Here is a 15268-nt window from a genome sequence, read left to right as displayed (position 1 = left end):
TTCTCATGGATTTCTGAAGCTAAAATAATTTTTAAACAAATGGGTAAAAAGCTGAGAGAGAGGGGAGGTTTGTTTTTCTTTTTGTATCCCTAAATCATGGCTGAAATGTTTGAGGGAGGGTTTTCCTGGCACAGAGCAAGAAGTGGAATTACAAAGTGACAATCTCCTACTCCATCTCTGAGGCGCTGTAAGATGAGGCAGACATGCCCATTTCCCCGCTGCATTAAGTGATTTGCAGGGCAGCATTTGAGTAGGATTGTTCATGGGGAGCACATGAGAAATCATCCATTTGCATGACATTTTCTTTCTAAAGATGGAGAGAGATGTTAAGTGCCGTTACCATTTTCCTCTAGACACTGTCGGGGAAATTGTTCTCATAAATAATGTTTTTAAATGAAACAATGTGCACAGGAATGTCCCTGAATAATACCTCAAGGCCTGTTCGCTCTGTATCTTTAGTGTATTTACTTTCCGTTGCTGTAAATCATTAGTGCTGCATGGCTGTGAGAACCCTGTCCATTAGTTCCCAAAGTGCACTGTAATGAGATGGAGGAAAGAAAAGTAGAAATGGAAGGCAGTGTGAAAACTCTTGGTTGGATTTGTACCTTTTTGATTTTCAGTCTCTCCAAATCCTAATTCCTATCTGCATCGGCTGCAGTTTGTGTTTCATGTGTTTCATGTGTTTTTGTGTTATAAATTGATAAGAAAGGCTGCCAGTTCGACCTGGTGGGTGAGAGAGAGCGCGTGTGCATGTGTAAGCATGTGTGTGGAGAGCGATGGTCGCACTCCCCGTTGTTACATAATGATGAGATATTGAGTGTGTGACCTGGTACCACTTTATCTCGCCCTGCACAGATTGCATTCCATAATCTAATGAGACAGATATTCTTTAATGTAAATCCTGGACAGGGTCATGATTGCCATGATAAAACTTAAGGTCACACTTCACATTATACAAGGCTGACTCTCATACATGCGTAATAAGCAGGGTTGTTATTGCTATGGAGAACATACTGTAATCATATACATCATTATATTATTTCTTTGCTTATTAATAATAAACAAGTTAAACATTGTTGATGCTGACAGTTGTGGTGCAATGACAAAAACCATGTCACTAAGTAGTTACTAATAAATCTATTCATTGTGAATGCATGGGGGACAGAGAGGCATGGATCAGAGCAAACAAGTACAATATGCAGGAAGTGGCTGCTTTAAAATGAGACTAACTTATTAAAATTAGTCCTACAAATGAGGTCACAATTTATGGCACTGTCTGAGTGTTAGCTCTTGAAATATGGGCTTTAAGTAATTCAGACATCACATAGACATTAAACGCAAGCTGTGTTTGTGCAGTGTGCATAACACGAACGTGCAGAAACAACCTTATGGAAAGTCTCACCAGACATGGGAGTTTGCTGCCGCTGCCTGAAGATTAAAAGCCTTATTGCCATAAGCAAGTCTTGGACATTTGGCCTGGTCATTTGCTAGCTTTGGTACCATGTAAGATTTTCCACTCGCATCCAAAACAAGAAATAAATGATTACATCAATATTTTTTCTTACCCAAAAACTGGTAATTCCTACATGAAAATGCTGTCAACATCACAAGCCTGTGTGGGAAACCTTCTTTCAATTCAGCTTTTATGTTTAATGTATTGTTTTGGGGGAGCAGCCATGCTACCCTTTTGCAAAAACTTTGAAGAGGTTTAAAGACAATCGAATAAAAGTGTCACTTGCAAAACAGAGATGAACATGGTTGGAGAGGTGAGGCAAACAACATCACAAGTAAAGCCAATGTCAGCGCAAACTGCTGCATCAGTTCAGAATAAATTCCTCCTATGGATCAACAGTAAGACAGAGATGCTGCGACAACAATACCATCAAGTGAAAAAGTATTGCCGCCAGACTGTGAATCATCTTAATTGTCGATCAACAATATAAACAGTGGGCCTTAATTATGCCTGAATGAAAATAGATAGAGACAAACCGTGTGAGTGATACAGCTGGAGAGACCCAAGATGATTGCAGAGGGAGAATTACCATGGAGATTTGCTTTGCATTCTTTGGCGCCTTTGCCATTGGAGTGCTGCTTTTGGTTTCAGGGGAGAGAAAGTTTTGCTTTCAGTATTTGGAGTCAGAAGTCTCACATACACCCCACTTTCCTCTGTCTGTGTTTTCCCTCTGCATTTCTCTCTTTGTCCCTGACTCGCATGCCTCTACTTGCTGGAGGGTTTGTATGCTTCATGCCACAGAGGGAACCCAGCTGCACAGATGTGTTGCCTGGCTTGCAGTTTTTAGACTTTGCCTGGAGCAGCCATCCCTCTAGGACCACCGGCCCTGATGAAGAGCTGTGGAGGCTCCATTTGGCAGCTTCTCATTCGACATGAGGCTTCTGTCCCCAGACATCTTTCCCCCCACCCCCCCCCTCTCATCCTGAGTGCTCCTTTGAAACAAGGGAAGCTGTCAGGAGGGGGAATCCATCATCGCTTTGGCCCAGGGCGCTACGTTTAACGTTAGCGCCCAAATGGAAAAACGTGCACAGCACAACAAGAGCGCGGTGATGTAGGGACCTTCCCCTCCACCGTCCATTGAAAAACTAGGAGAGGGGTACTCAGCCCACCCTTTCGTTCTGATTATCCATCACCCTGGAGCTTGTTGAAAAATCATTTACTTTACGTGAAGGTGATTGACGACACAAAAACGGAGTCTGCATGCCTGTCTCATCAGTCCACCCCTACAGACATAATACTCTCCCCTCAGAGGACAAACCTGGACTTACACAGACAAACACATTCCCAACACAATCTCAAATTGTTTCTAGAGATGTGACACTTAAAGTTCAAAAGAGGCTGGAGGGCTGTTGCAGAAAGCCTCACAGTTCTCAATAGTTAACACGCCTGGAGAAATGTTTCGCTCTTGTCACTCTGTCTGATTCTCTCTTAGAAATCCTCATCTAACACACAGTGGAAAAGTCGACCTGCTTGGTTCAGAGCAGCGGCATGTATCACAGGGAAAGGAATGAGACCAAAGCCAAAGAGAAGGGTTTCCTTTTTCTTTATTTTTGTGAAGTGAAAGCCATACCAACCCACTGTTGTGGACCTACTACTGTGGAGAAATTAAGTCCAAGGTAAAAAAAGAAGCTGCTGTAGTAGGGGCATGTAGTCTAATCTGACCTTGGGAGTGCTGTAACGTTTACTGGTGGGTTTATAAAATGTTATGCGAATTAAATGGACACTTCTAGAGAATCCTTTCTAATCCACAGTTCCTCCTGATCAAAAGGAAGCGAGATAGCTCTGAGTTGAACTTACTTTTCCTCCCTACTGTTCTTTTTCCCATCACAGCCCACACTGTCTTTCAAATATGCACTTTGTCCCCGGCCTTGTCTGATGGTTTAAAATGCATCGTACTGAGAAAGTGAGAGTTAAGAGAAAGGGCGGGAGAAATTGGACTTGGACTATCTTTTGTATGGTAGGCACTTTCCCTGCAAGTATAATTGGTTGGAGTGGTGAATTGAAATAACCCATGTGTAGGGGTGAGAAATGTGCAGGGTCAATTGACTTCAAGACTTTCTATATCTGTTCCCTCACTGTGGTGATGTCTCCCTAATGTTTTCCCCTTCTCATTAAGTACAGACACTCAATTAGCTATAATTCGTGAGAATTACCTGTTGTTGTTGTAGCTAATTTTGCCGTCACGACTGGTAATTTGTGGTCGTCATCTTCGCTTCTACAGTTGTTTTTATTAGAAGCTCAGCTTTTGGTCAAAAGGTCTACTGGTCATTCTTTAGGTGTTCCAGATTTAATTAATAAACCACTGGAATAAACAAACTGTTTATAAAGTACTTACAAATCGCTTCACATGAACCAGCAACAACAATAAAATGCTACTTATGCACTGATGCAACAATATTCTAAATGTAAACCTGTTGTATTGCCTTTAATTTGTTGGTGTTGGAATAAAAAATAATTGATTAAAAAAAATCTAGAAATGTATTATATAAGATTACGTATCGGTTAGAGCTGCAACCATTTGTTGATTATTGATTAGTCTGTCAACAGAAAATAAATCTGCAAATATTTTAATTTTAATTCTATAAAAATAAGAAATTTTCAGACAAAACGGCCATATGATATAAAAATAAAAGCAGTATAGCTAGTATTATTTTCTTGCAAATATAAATATACATATTCCTCTTCATGTACTCTTAAATATCACAATAAATACAACAACAACATCTTTGTTTACATATCAATACTCCTATACATAAACAAAGTACAAAATATGGGTACAGTCTTAGGGCCCTTAGATGTTGCTTTACTAGTTTTTTAAAGCTTGATTTATTGTGCGCTTTGTCAATCTCTGCTGGAAGTGAGTTCCATGCAACCATCCCTCGATACAATACTGTACGTTGCATTGATTGTGTTCGGGCTCTAGGAACTTTGAAAAGACCTCTGGTGGCATGTCTGGTGGGGTATTTATGTATGTTAGAGCTAAATGTAAGTTGACTATACAAACAATTAGGAATTTTCAATTAATTAATGTTTCTAACAAAAGCTGGTCCAGCTTCTAAAATGTGAGTATTTGCTTTGTTGATACTTTTACTGTAGGATTTTAAATGCAGAACTTGTAATTGAGTATTTTTACAGAGTGGTACTTTTACTTAAGTAAAGGATCAGAATACTTCCATCACTGACGACAAAGATTAATTAGGAGGAAGCAGGAGCACTGTTGAAATACAAGTTTGATATAATTTTAAAGTAGTAAACAGAGCCAAACAATAAACCGAGTCCAAGAAAAATCAAATGAAACCAGCCTTTTGAAGTGTGACATGTTGCTAGCTGGCCTACCATCAGTTTGAGCTTATCAAAAACTATTGACGTGCATTTTTACTGTGATGTTTTAGTTGGAGGCCTCGGTCTCTGAGGATTGCATAAGCAGAAGGCACTGCATTGCAATCAACATTCTCAAAAAGCTCTGACTTGCTTGATGCAAACTTGGAATGCTCCACTCTGTCACTGCCAGCATGGAGGAAAAACAACAACAGTAGTATGTGTTGTGGATGAGGGAGGCCCTGCAGCCCACTCATATGCTATCTTAGATGTGATACGAAAGACGCACACACTGCTTTATTGACTCTGTGTGGAAGCTCTCCAGCAAAGCAAGACACAAGTTGATGCAATATTTGGTTAGAGGGATTGGAAAGACTGAAAAAGTGCACAAAAAAAGGGATCTCTGAGAATGTTTGATGGTTTTTATTTTAAATAACGGTGCGAGAGGGGATTTTGAAAGCATATGAGTATGTGGTGAATCAAGAGTTGACACCTGCAAGGTAATAAGAGTTTCTTTGGAAAGAAATGGTTGGGTTTGTGTCTGTGCCTGGAGTTCTTCCTCAGTTTTGATTTTGAAACTACAGTATATATCGTTTATATCTCTTTTGCCAAAACTGTCTTTAGTTGCCCTAGAACAACTCTTAATGCATTTTTGATGATGTAGAGCTAATGACTAATGACTAATTTACCTTAAAACACCACTCCCTTTACGAGTCGCAAGAGACGAGAAGTAATTGATAGGGATTTTAATTTGTCAGACCCATCCTCTTAACATGCATTAAAAGTGATGAAGTGGAATGGTCTATGGAAGCTGTCATTGCCCTTTTCACAGCGATGACGGTGCAAATAGTTTCGCTAGACAATTTATTTGCCCTATAAGAGAATTTCCTCTATGCTATCTGCACTAGCAGGTCAGCTGGAGCCTCCATGCACCACATTAAATGAACGGAAGGTAGACCTCTGCAGAATAAACGTGAGGCTTCTTTAAGCATCCTCTGTCTTGAGTGATTAGTTTAAAAGAGAAATCAGGGTGCGTATCCGCTCAGCTGTAAAACCCATACTTTGAACAACTTACTCCTCCTTGAGCTGTTTATACCAATGCGGGGTGATTAATTCCACTTCAGTATTATTTGTGAGGACCATTTTGCCTTATTTTGCTCTTGGTCTTTAATTAACATGAGGAGGCCCTGTACTAAGCCCTGTGGAGCTCCCAAAAAACACAACATACAGTAAGCTATCTACTCTCTGATTATTCTATCCACAAAGGTCCACTGACATGGATTATTCCACAGCTTTTCGCTCTTGTCCCTAAGTGGAAGTCAAGTAAACTTTTCCCCTGTTGTCTTCCAGCATGAATTAAAAAGCAAGGAAGTAAACTTGTCTGTCTTGTGTTATCTCAGCATTTTTGTCGCAGTAGCTCTCCAAGGCAGCCATGACAGGATATTGATGGGCCGCTTCTCTCCGGTCCCCTCCATTCCCCCTTATGCTAAACCATCATTCCCCCCGACCCAGCTCACACCCCCACCACCCTATCCCATTCTGCACACCCATGCCTCTCTGCAGGACAAAGAGTTGAAACCCCTGGTGGAGAGGAGCTGTCTAGCTCACTGTCAACTGTCCTCCCCCGCTGCCCCTCCCTTGAGACTGCAGAGTTCAGATGTTAGAAGGGGTGATTGGAAATAAAACTAAACTCAAACAGAGGAATACTGCTCTTCTGTGTGCGCTGGCTGTTAACATAACTGAGTGGCTGTCATGCATTTTGTTAGCATCAACACTTTTCTTTGGGCAGCCCTGCAGAAAAGGATTGCTTGTCGCAGGGAGGAGATAGTTGTCAGGGCTGTGTTCTTGCCCCGAGGATGGAGACTAGCAGGAGCGCTTCTGTTTGCCTGCTTCATCTCTAAAAGATGCAGGGGGGAAGGGGTGGTGGAGGAGGAGGGGGCGGTGAAAATGGTGGCAGCTTCTGGAGCAGACTGCTTCCTGCAGATCTGAGCGGCGAAGTGGAAAAAGTTTCACTTCAGACAGCACTTGGCGACTAGTCATTTTGCAGAGGACCCCATGGCCTGCACAGGAAAAAGTGGTCACATCAATGCTCAGGGGGCAGCAGTGTTAACGGGCCAGATGGGAAAAGATGAGGGAGTGCAGTCCATCAATGCTTGAGGAGGAGATGTCTTTGCTAGCAGGTGAAACTAAATTAGACTCCCATTCTTCTGTGACTGATGGGAAATCTGTCTCTTAATCACCTCATGCAAAGAGGAAATCAACAACATTAGGGCCTTGTAGACCAGAACATTGTTACATTGCCATCTCAGTCTTTCTCTCGCTCCCGAATCACCACACCCTCATACTACAAGACAATGTCACCTTTACCCACCACTCGACATATAAATACAGAAATTAGTAAATTAATAGTTAACAGTGTTGATTAGGGTTATAGTGTTTGTGGCAAATTCCACTCCCTAGTCTGGGTTTGATTGCATTTTTTGGATTTGTTAAGGGGGCGTGCTTAAGCTAACATGAGGGGTTGAATTCTCATTCTTACTATTAGCAATGACGTCTTAAACGACATCTTCCATCATTAAAACAACTGCAGCAGGTTATACTCAAAACTCACTAGTTTGTATGACATGTTGTCCAACCACGTCTGAAGGCAAAAATGATTATAGCTGCTCTGAACAGTCAACATTCAAAGGCGTCGAGAAAAACCTGCCATCACAGAAAGGGGTAATGTGCGATAATCTTTCAAACGGCTCACACTTTCAGCCAATCTGTCCTTGAAGGCATGTTGCATTAATTTGTACATGTGAACAGTGACAGAAGTAGTTGTGTGAAGAATGAAAAAAAGAGATATTGAGAGAGAAGTTCAAATCCTGCCTTAACTTTTCACCTCCAATCGCTGCTTTTAGGAAAGCTTCAAAAATAGTCTGACACAGATCTCCCAATTTCAACATCAGAAAGGTTTCAGAGGAGGGGTTTTCAGACACTGTTCGACAATTCAGCAAGCACTGTGGTTGAAGCGTGACTCTTTTAATCTCCCTTAGCTTTTCTCTAATTGTCTCTGTACCAGTCACTCATCTTTCCCCCTTAATTTTACATACAGTATTTCTGTCTCGCCACCCATTCCTGTCTTGTCTTCACCCCCCTGCTTGCTCTGATGCTCATCCCCGTTTTTTTTTTTTATCTCTTTACCGTGCCTCATTCCCTCGGGCCCCATCTGTCTGAACTCTGTCCATTTCCAATGCTGACCTCATAAAGACGAAAGTAAGAGGATTCCACTCTCTACGGTGTCAAACGAAATCACGCTGCAGCCCTATATAGGATAAAGAGCTTAGTTATTAAACATATTACAGCTTTTAAAAAATGTATGTGATGTCCACCCTGTGGTTATAAGCTTTTTCTTGATTTATGCTTTCCTCCACTGTATCAATGTTACTCTCATCTAGAAAATACAAAAGCTCATGTGTCTCTGTCACTGCAGTCTGTCAGATCATTTATTTATAAAATGAGGATGCGCAGCATTTTAGAAAAAAAAGAAAAGTTTATGAATAAATGTGTGTCCTGCAAATGTATGTGTGAGATGGTCTGTTCTGCCAGGAGGCTGATGGGGGGAGTTTTTTTATTTTTTATTGTTTGTTTGTTTTCCGATACAGCAATTTAATGAAAAACTCAAAGACCAGACCGGTAATCCCTGACAACAGCCACGCAATCCCCGATTTGTGATGTTGAGCATGCTGCATTATAAACGAATCCAGGCAGCATACCAAGGCAGTAAACATTGAAAAGATCTATTAAGCTGTGCAAGGTCATTGCCCTTGAGAACATAGCCTTTTTCTCCCCACTTGTACAGAACAACTGTCCACTAAAAACCAAATAAAATAGAGGAGTAATTTTGTATTCGCTGGGAAAAGATTTTTTTTTGCGATCAAATGTTTTTATTCATTGTAGTCACACAGGGTGGCAGTTACAACCAATATGCTGAGACATAAGAACGCGTCCCAGGACCAAAAAACACAGAGAGGAAAGACGGGAAGGGGAAGGAAAGATAGAAGAGATAAACTTGATGAGAGAGGCGTGTACTCCTGGTGATTTTTTATATTTTTTTTTCCTCTCTTTTTATGGACAGAGAAGTACAACTAAACGTCTGATTCATTTGCAGAGGAAGGGCATAATTCTGGTACATTCCCTGCTGTCAAGAACGTATTGTAGCAGCACAGGATTGGATTTAGTTGAAAACAATTGGTCTCTGCCACTGTGACCCTCTGGTGAACTGTGTTTGCAAAGAAAACGCTTCTTCACCCGTAGTGTGCAGCACAGATTATTTTCAGCGTCGGCAATGTCATTACAGGTTTGGTTTGATTTGTTTTGTTAACGTTTGCCTCGGCCAAGGAAACTCGAGCCAGCGCCTGTTTCCCCCTTTATGTTAAAGACTCTGAGTGCATGTGTCTGTTAGCGGTCTGACACTGTGACTCACTGAGAATCTGATCCTCCTAAAGGAATGACTGTGGTTACCCTGTCTAGTTTCCTGCCGCACATTCAAACAAACACACATAATCTCAATCTCTATACTCTCACGCCCTCTCTTACGTTTCACCTACTGATCTCCCTTTATTCATTTCCACTGCTCTTGTCATATGTCAACTCCCGTCCTCCTTTGCACTTTAATTTTTACACCCTTCTCCTAGCATTCAGCGTTTGTAATCAATGTTATTTATTGTGATAGAGATTAACTCTGTCTAATCGACACAACCCACCCACCCAGAGAGAGACTCTAAACGTGCCTGTCTCTATTAAGTGCCTCCTAATGAAAATTCAAGAGTGTAAGTTGATGATTGAAACGACTCAATGGGCATACCGCAGCGAAATGTTGATGAGGTTTTTTTTCTTAAAGCAGGCTGGCATTGATTTGGTCCAAGATGCAGGGTTGCATAACTGGCATGCGTGCTAGTTATCGATCGGGAAATAAGAAAACATGGCTGATGTTTTCGGTTATTGTGCTGCAACATAGCAACCTCCTTTTTATTCTTTCAACATAGATGATCTCTTGTTAGAGTCACACATCCTGCTTTCTTACCAATGTTTTTTCTTCTTCGTCTTCCTATCAAAAGTAAGAACCCACGAGGGACCGGTAAGAGAAGATTGTCACTCATGAGAAAGCTGGTAGGTAGGATTTTAGGATTTCGCTGCCGGTTGGAAGCTTAGGCCAGATGAGTTTCCCAGGGAGATTGGAACACACTTGCACACATTGACACATACACACACTAACTCGCACGTAAATACATATGTGTGCATGGACCACTTGAGCTGCCGGCTGACAGTGATTTTAAACCTTGGGAATATCTCCCACGTGTGGCCTCACGCAGCTATCAAGAGCTTCACGCAATGCGATCTCACCTCCTGATCCTTGGTCTACCATTGCCATGGCAACAGTCAGTAGTTAGACACCCCACCACCACCACAACAACCATGTCATCCCTCCCTCCGCTTGCTCCCACCGCTCAGATGTGACTTGTCAGGGACGTGGGATGGGATGTGGATCAGGCCAGATGCCCGGCGCTTCTCCTGCAGAGGTAGAATACAACCACTCAAGAAAATGGACCAGATCCACCAGATGCCACATATTATTAGCATAACCTCCTCTGCACTCCCACAGGTGCATTTGTACAGCTACTTATTTATGTGTACCTCTTGATAACAGTGCATACTTCACCTGGCCTCAACAAACAAGGCTGAAGAGTTCAGAAAAGTCGTCTCTACATGTAGAACCGGGGGAAACCTCACTAGCTAGGTGTGCTTTCAGGCTGTAATGGTGGCTGGAGAAAAACCCTACAGGACTCCATTTTGCCACAGCTAATTCTGCGATGTACTCTAGGTGCTTACCATTGATTGATGGGAGTGATTGTAGTAGACCTTAGGTTGTTAAAATTTAACAGGGAAACATGCAGAGATGAAACGCTACACGCTCTGAAAAGCCGCCTCCCTCCGACTCTGCTGTAGTGCTTCCCCAAGAGACCATTATGTGCTCTCTGAAATGCGGGTAAAAAGCTTTCCATGCCAAGCGTTTTTGCGAAAACCTGCAGTAGATGTGGTAGTCTCTAGGATTGTTGTGCCTCACTAAGGAGGGAAGGAGATGTTCTTATGGGAAATGTGGAGAAGCCTTTGATGTGGTTGTGTTTCTAAAGTGGTTGATCTGCTGTTTCTGTTTTACCCGTGTTGTCCATCATGTCATTAGGGAACTCATTTGTAGATGTTCTCAAATAATTCTAGCTCTAAGCTCCCATGTCAGATGTTCCTTGCTTTGCTATATCTCATCTCCCCTGAGGGCCTGTTTAACAATTTGTTACCATAGTGCAACATCAGCACCCACTATACTCCTACATTAAATTATCACTGAGCATCATCCCTTCTTTACAGGAGAAACAGTATTGTGCTATAATTTCTGCACTTTAGACAGTGTCTTCTTCTTTTTATTATTGTTCTCTATGGCAACCAGCTGGTGGATCTGACTCTAAAGACTACTTTGCCAAACTGTTGCACAAATGCCACAATAATGAGCTGTGTTCTTTTAGCCTTTATCATGGAACAAATGATTTTTCCACTTTAGCAATTATCATCAGTGAGCAAGACAAAGATGGAGCCACCGACAAGAGAGGCAGCCACCCGTTCAAGCACTCACGGGAGAATGTATTTAATTAGTTTAAAGATAGCAGGGGTGATCATGACATCAGCAACTTGGGAAGTTGAGCATTGTCTGTACTTTCCTCTGTTATTTGATGAATACTGTGCAAGAACAAAGAAACGCATATTTCCCCCCATCTGACTGTACCATCCTTTTGATTCTGGTCTAATTGGGTGCACGTTAGCCTCTGGTTCAACAGATACAACTAATTAGGCTCTTGTGCGTGTAATTAAAACGATGTACCATGGCCAAGCTTCCAGCAGGGTATGTGTTTGACAAAAGCAATTAAGAAATTAATCACCTGGAAATATCCTTTATCCGTTTTTATCAGAACATAAGGCCCGTCTCGGTTTGTTTTTGAAGACAAAGGCAAGTCCGTCCTTTGCCACCATTTTCTGCATCTGAAAGGGACTCTGTGGTGGCATTGGAGCTGTGGAGAATTAGTTTTGATCCTCGGAGGCTGGCACTTATCAGGAGTGTTGTGATACGCAGGGCTCGGTAACCTCCTCAGAGATTCCTCTTCCTTTCCCTCACTCTCTTTATATTCTCCACTCCTCCCTTCTTCCCTCCCTCACCATTAAGAACTGTATTAAAGATTCATTTGGCTCCTACAGTGTATTCAGGATACACTACGCCCCTCCTGCTGCTCTCCTCTTCTTCCTTGTTCATTCTGCCCTTTACCTTCTCCCCTCACCCGTTAACCACTCCCTCCCACTCCCCATATCAGTGAATTCCCACTAATAAGGATACTTAGACTAAATCCTCACAACTCCTCTTTTCACAGCGGATTAGCGTTCTCACCCTCGGTGAAGAGAACAATCGGTTGAGAGGGGCAAAGAAAAAAGCCTCCTTGTTGATGATGTGCTGTTTTGGATCCTGGAGCTTGTTTTCTGTCTTTCTCACTCTTTTTTTCCTTCCTCTGGCTGAGACAGACTGTTACTCATCCTCTCTGTCTCCCTTACCTCTTACGCCGCTTATTTTCTCTCCATCTTCATCAATCATCCAATCATGTTTTTTCCTCTGCCTTGAGCTCACATTTCTCATTACCAGATACGCCATCCATGCACATATGCCCCTCTGACCACTTGTGGATTTGTTTTCCATTAATAAATTCCTAAGTCTAACTGAAGTTAATGCCGTCCTTCAGACCAAACTCAATCTAAAAACGGATGCTAGTAATTTCTGCTGAAGTAGATACAAGTTCCCTGAGGGCAAAATATCTTTCCCCATCACTTTCCTCATACATTCCCATCAATAAAAACCAAAGAGACAACAAAGTTCATATAAATGATAAATAAAGTTGATGCAGGCGTTTATCCCTCTCTGTCTTAACTCACTCTATCACATGTAGAAATGAGGCTGCTCACACTAGCCCCACCGGTGTCTTCTAGCAATTAGGCAAGTGCCAGGAAAAACACATTAATCTAGCTATTATATCTAGCCTTGTTAATTTATAGTTGGGTTAGAGAAGCTCACTCATTAATTGGCTGTGTTGGATGACACACAGCGAAATTACATTTGCATACATCATTTTTAAATTGCCACCCAACATCCAGCTGGGAGCAATGCTGAAAATAAACCCCTTGGTTTTAAGTGTTTGCTTGTTTGACGGCAGTTTAGTGATGAGAGAGAGCAGGCATGGAGTAAAAGGTGTCTGAGAGAAGTCGGTGGGAACTGCAGGGCATTTTAAGCTGCGCTTTGCTGTAGCCATCTCGCCCACGTCTCCATACAAGTGGAGAAATTGGCTGTACTCAGCGGACCAGGACAGAGATAGCGAGTGGTGGGGAGCAGAAGGGGTGGCAGAACGGGCACCCAAGCAGGAGGAGAGGGGAGGGCAGGAGGGGCGAGTCAATTCCAAAAGGACTCTTGAGTTTCATTCCAAAAATTGAATCGTCAATTTCAATTCAGCCGACCACTCTGCAGGATTGGAAATGAATGAGTGTCAAGGTGCTGGTTGTCCTGGAAATAGAGGTTAGCCCTGGAGTGAAATTCAACAGCAACAGTGTGGGTGGACCGGGAGGGAGGAGTGGATAAGTGGTAGAGGAGAAAGAAAGGTGGACTGGAATCAAAGTGAAATTGAACACAGGGCTTGACCTTGGCGTACTCCGCGTTGCGATGGCCCAGGTAATAATTCCTCTGGCTCGAGCTACGCAGACTGGCAGCTTTGGTGTGACTGGGTGCGAGAGAATGGACGGCTGTAATTATAAGCAGAAGGCTCAGGAGATAAAGAGACTGAAATGTACGCCTCACTGGCAGACATCAGCGCTATCTCACACTCAAACTTAACGCCTGTCACCGGTCATGGCTAGTGCATGCGAGCGTGTGCATGAGGGTGTCCACGTCTTTTTACAGGAACGTGCTGTGTCCGTCTGTGTTAGCTCCCTGCCAGCATAAACCCAGACTTTGATGTTTAGCCCCCTCCACCCCACCACATCTGAAGTCTGGATGTGACAGAATGTCAGCACACTCACCTGACATGAAAGACACAGTGGCACCTTTAGAGACGAAGTGCAGATGCTATCGCTGACACGCCTCAGCTACGCCACACGATCGGCACGTAATGCCACCCTGCTGCTTATCAGGCCATCTGCAACCTGATTTAAAGCAGCTTATTTTTAGGCGGCAGGGGGGCTAATTCCCTCTGACCTTTTTGTTTGTCTGCATTTGATTAGAAACGGTGATCACACAAGGACTGAACAATTATTCAAAAATATAATATAATCGTAGCCATTCATCAGGTGAGGAATATACTGTATGTATATGTGTGGATCACATCATTGCACCTCACCAGTGGTGGAGGAGTTATATATTGATTATATTATTGGAATATTTTTACTGATGTATTAATGTGTAAGTAGCATATTATTGTTGCAACTGGTCAAAGTGCAGATCATTTTAACTACTTTATGTAACAGTGCAAAAGCCCCAATGTTATAAAGACCATTCTGGATACAGTTCTACTAAAAGATATATTTTTCTTAAAACAAGTGAAGGACGTCTGTTTATAAACCCGTTTTTAGGAACTGACTTTATCTTGAAAAAATTAAAATTTAAGTATACACCACTGCCATAAAAATTATGGAAATGGGGGTAAAAGTCCTACAGTAACAAAATGTTAAGTAAAAGTGTGAGGTCAGGGCATAATCATGAAAATGTAAAAGTTTATAATGCATAATATTTAGAATTTTGTATTGTATATTATGTTTTGTATGCAAAAATCTAATGGTTTTATGGAACTAGTACCACTGAAGTACAATTCCCTTAAGTAAAATTTAAAAGCACTTGTACTAGTACATTTAATCAAGTACTGTAATTTAGTTACATTCCACCACTGTACGTAACAATCTCTCAGCACTAAAGGTCTTGATACTGAGCCAGCGGAATGATATCCCTCAGCTTCTATAAGAGTACTACCGGTGGCTTTACAGTAATGTGTGTGTGTGTGTGTGTGTGTGACTGTGTGAAATGGCTCCTGCCTTTTAAGCGTCTCACTAATACGTAGAGTCCATTTTTCCAGGATTACAGGTGGTGGTGGAGGTGGGGAGGGAGTGCACTATACGTGCTGCTCATTCCAATAGGCATCCATCAACAATCACTGTAGCTCCAGCTCCTTATAGCAGCCTCCTGGGGAGCAGAGCAATCATGGTAGAGAAAAGGCTGTAGACGGGATTTGGGGACTCTGTGATTTTCTTTTATTTTCCAACACCGGTCGTGTGTGTGTGTGTGTGTGTGTTTCTCTATATGAATGCATGTGTCTATACCTA

The 15268-nt window shown here is 42.2% G+C and overlaps 1 protein-coding gene across 5 annotated transcripts in view; it reads left to right on the top strand.

The window, feature by feature from the left end:
- Nucleotides 1–15268, top strand: part of plxnb2b (plexin b2b) — a 120363-nt gene that overhangs the window by 43028 nt on the left and 62067 nt on the right. The gene's annotated exons all lie outside the window — the stretch shown is intronic.

The sequence above is a fragment of the Sander vitreus genome, chromosome 8 (genome assembly GCF_031162955.1).
Source record: "Sander vitreus isolate 19-12246 chromosome 8, sanVit1, whole genome shotgun sequence".
NCBI classification, from domain to species: Eukaryota; Metazoa; Chordata; class Actinopteri; order Perciformes; family Percidae; genus Sander; species Sander vitreus.
This window is presented reverse-complemented; position numbering and strand designations above follow the sequence as displayed.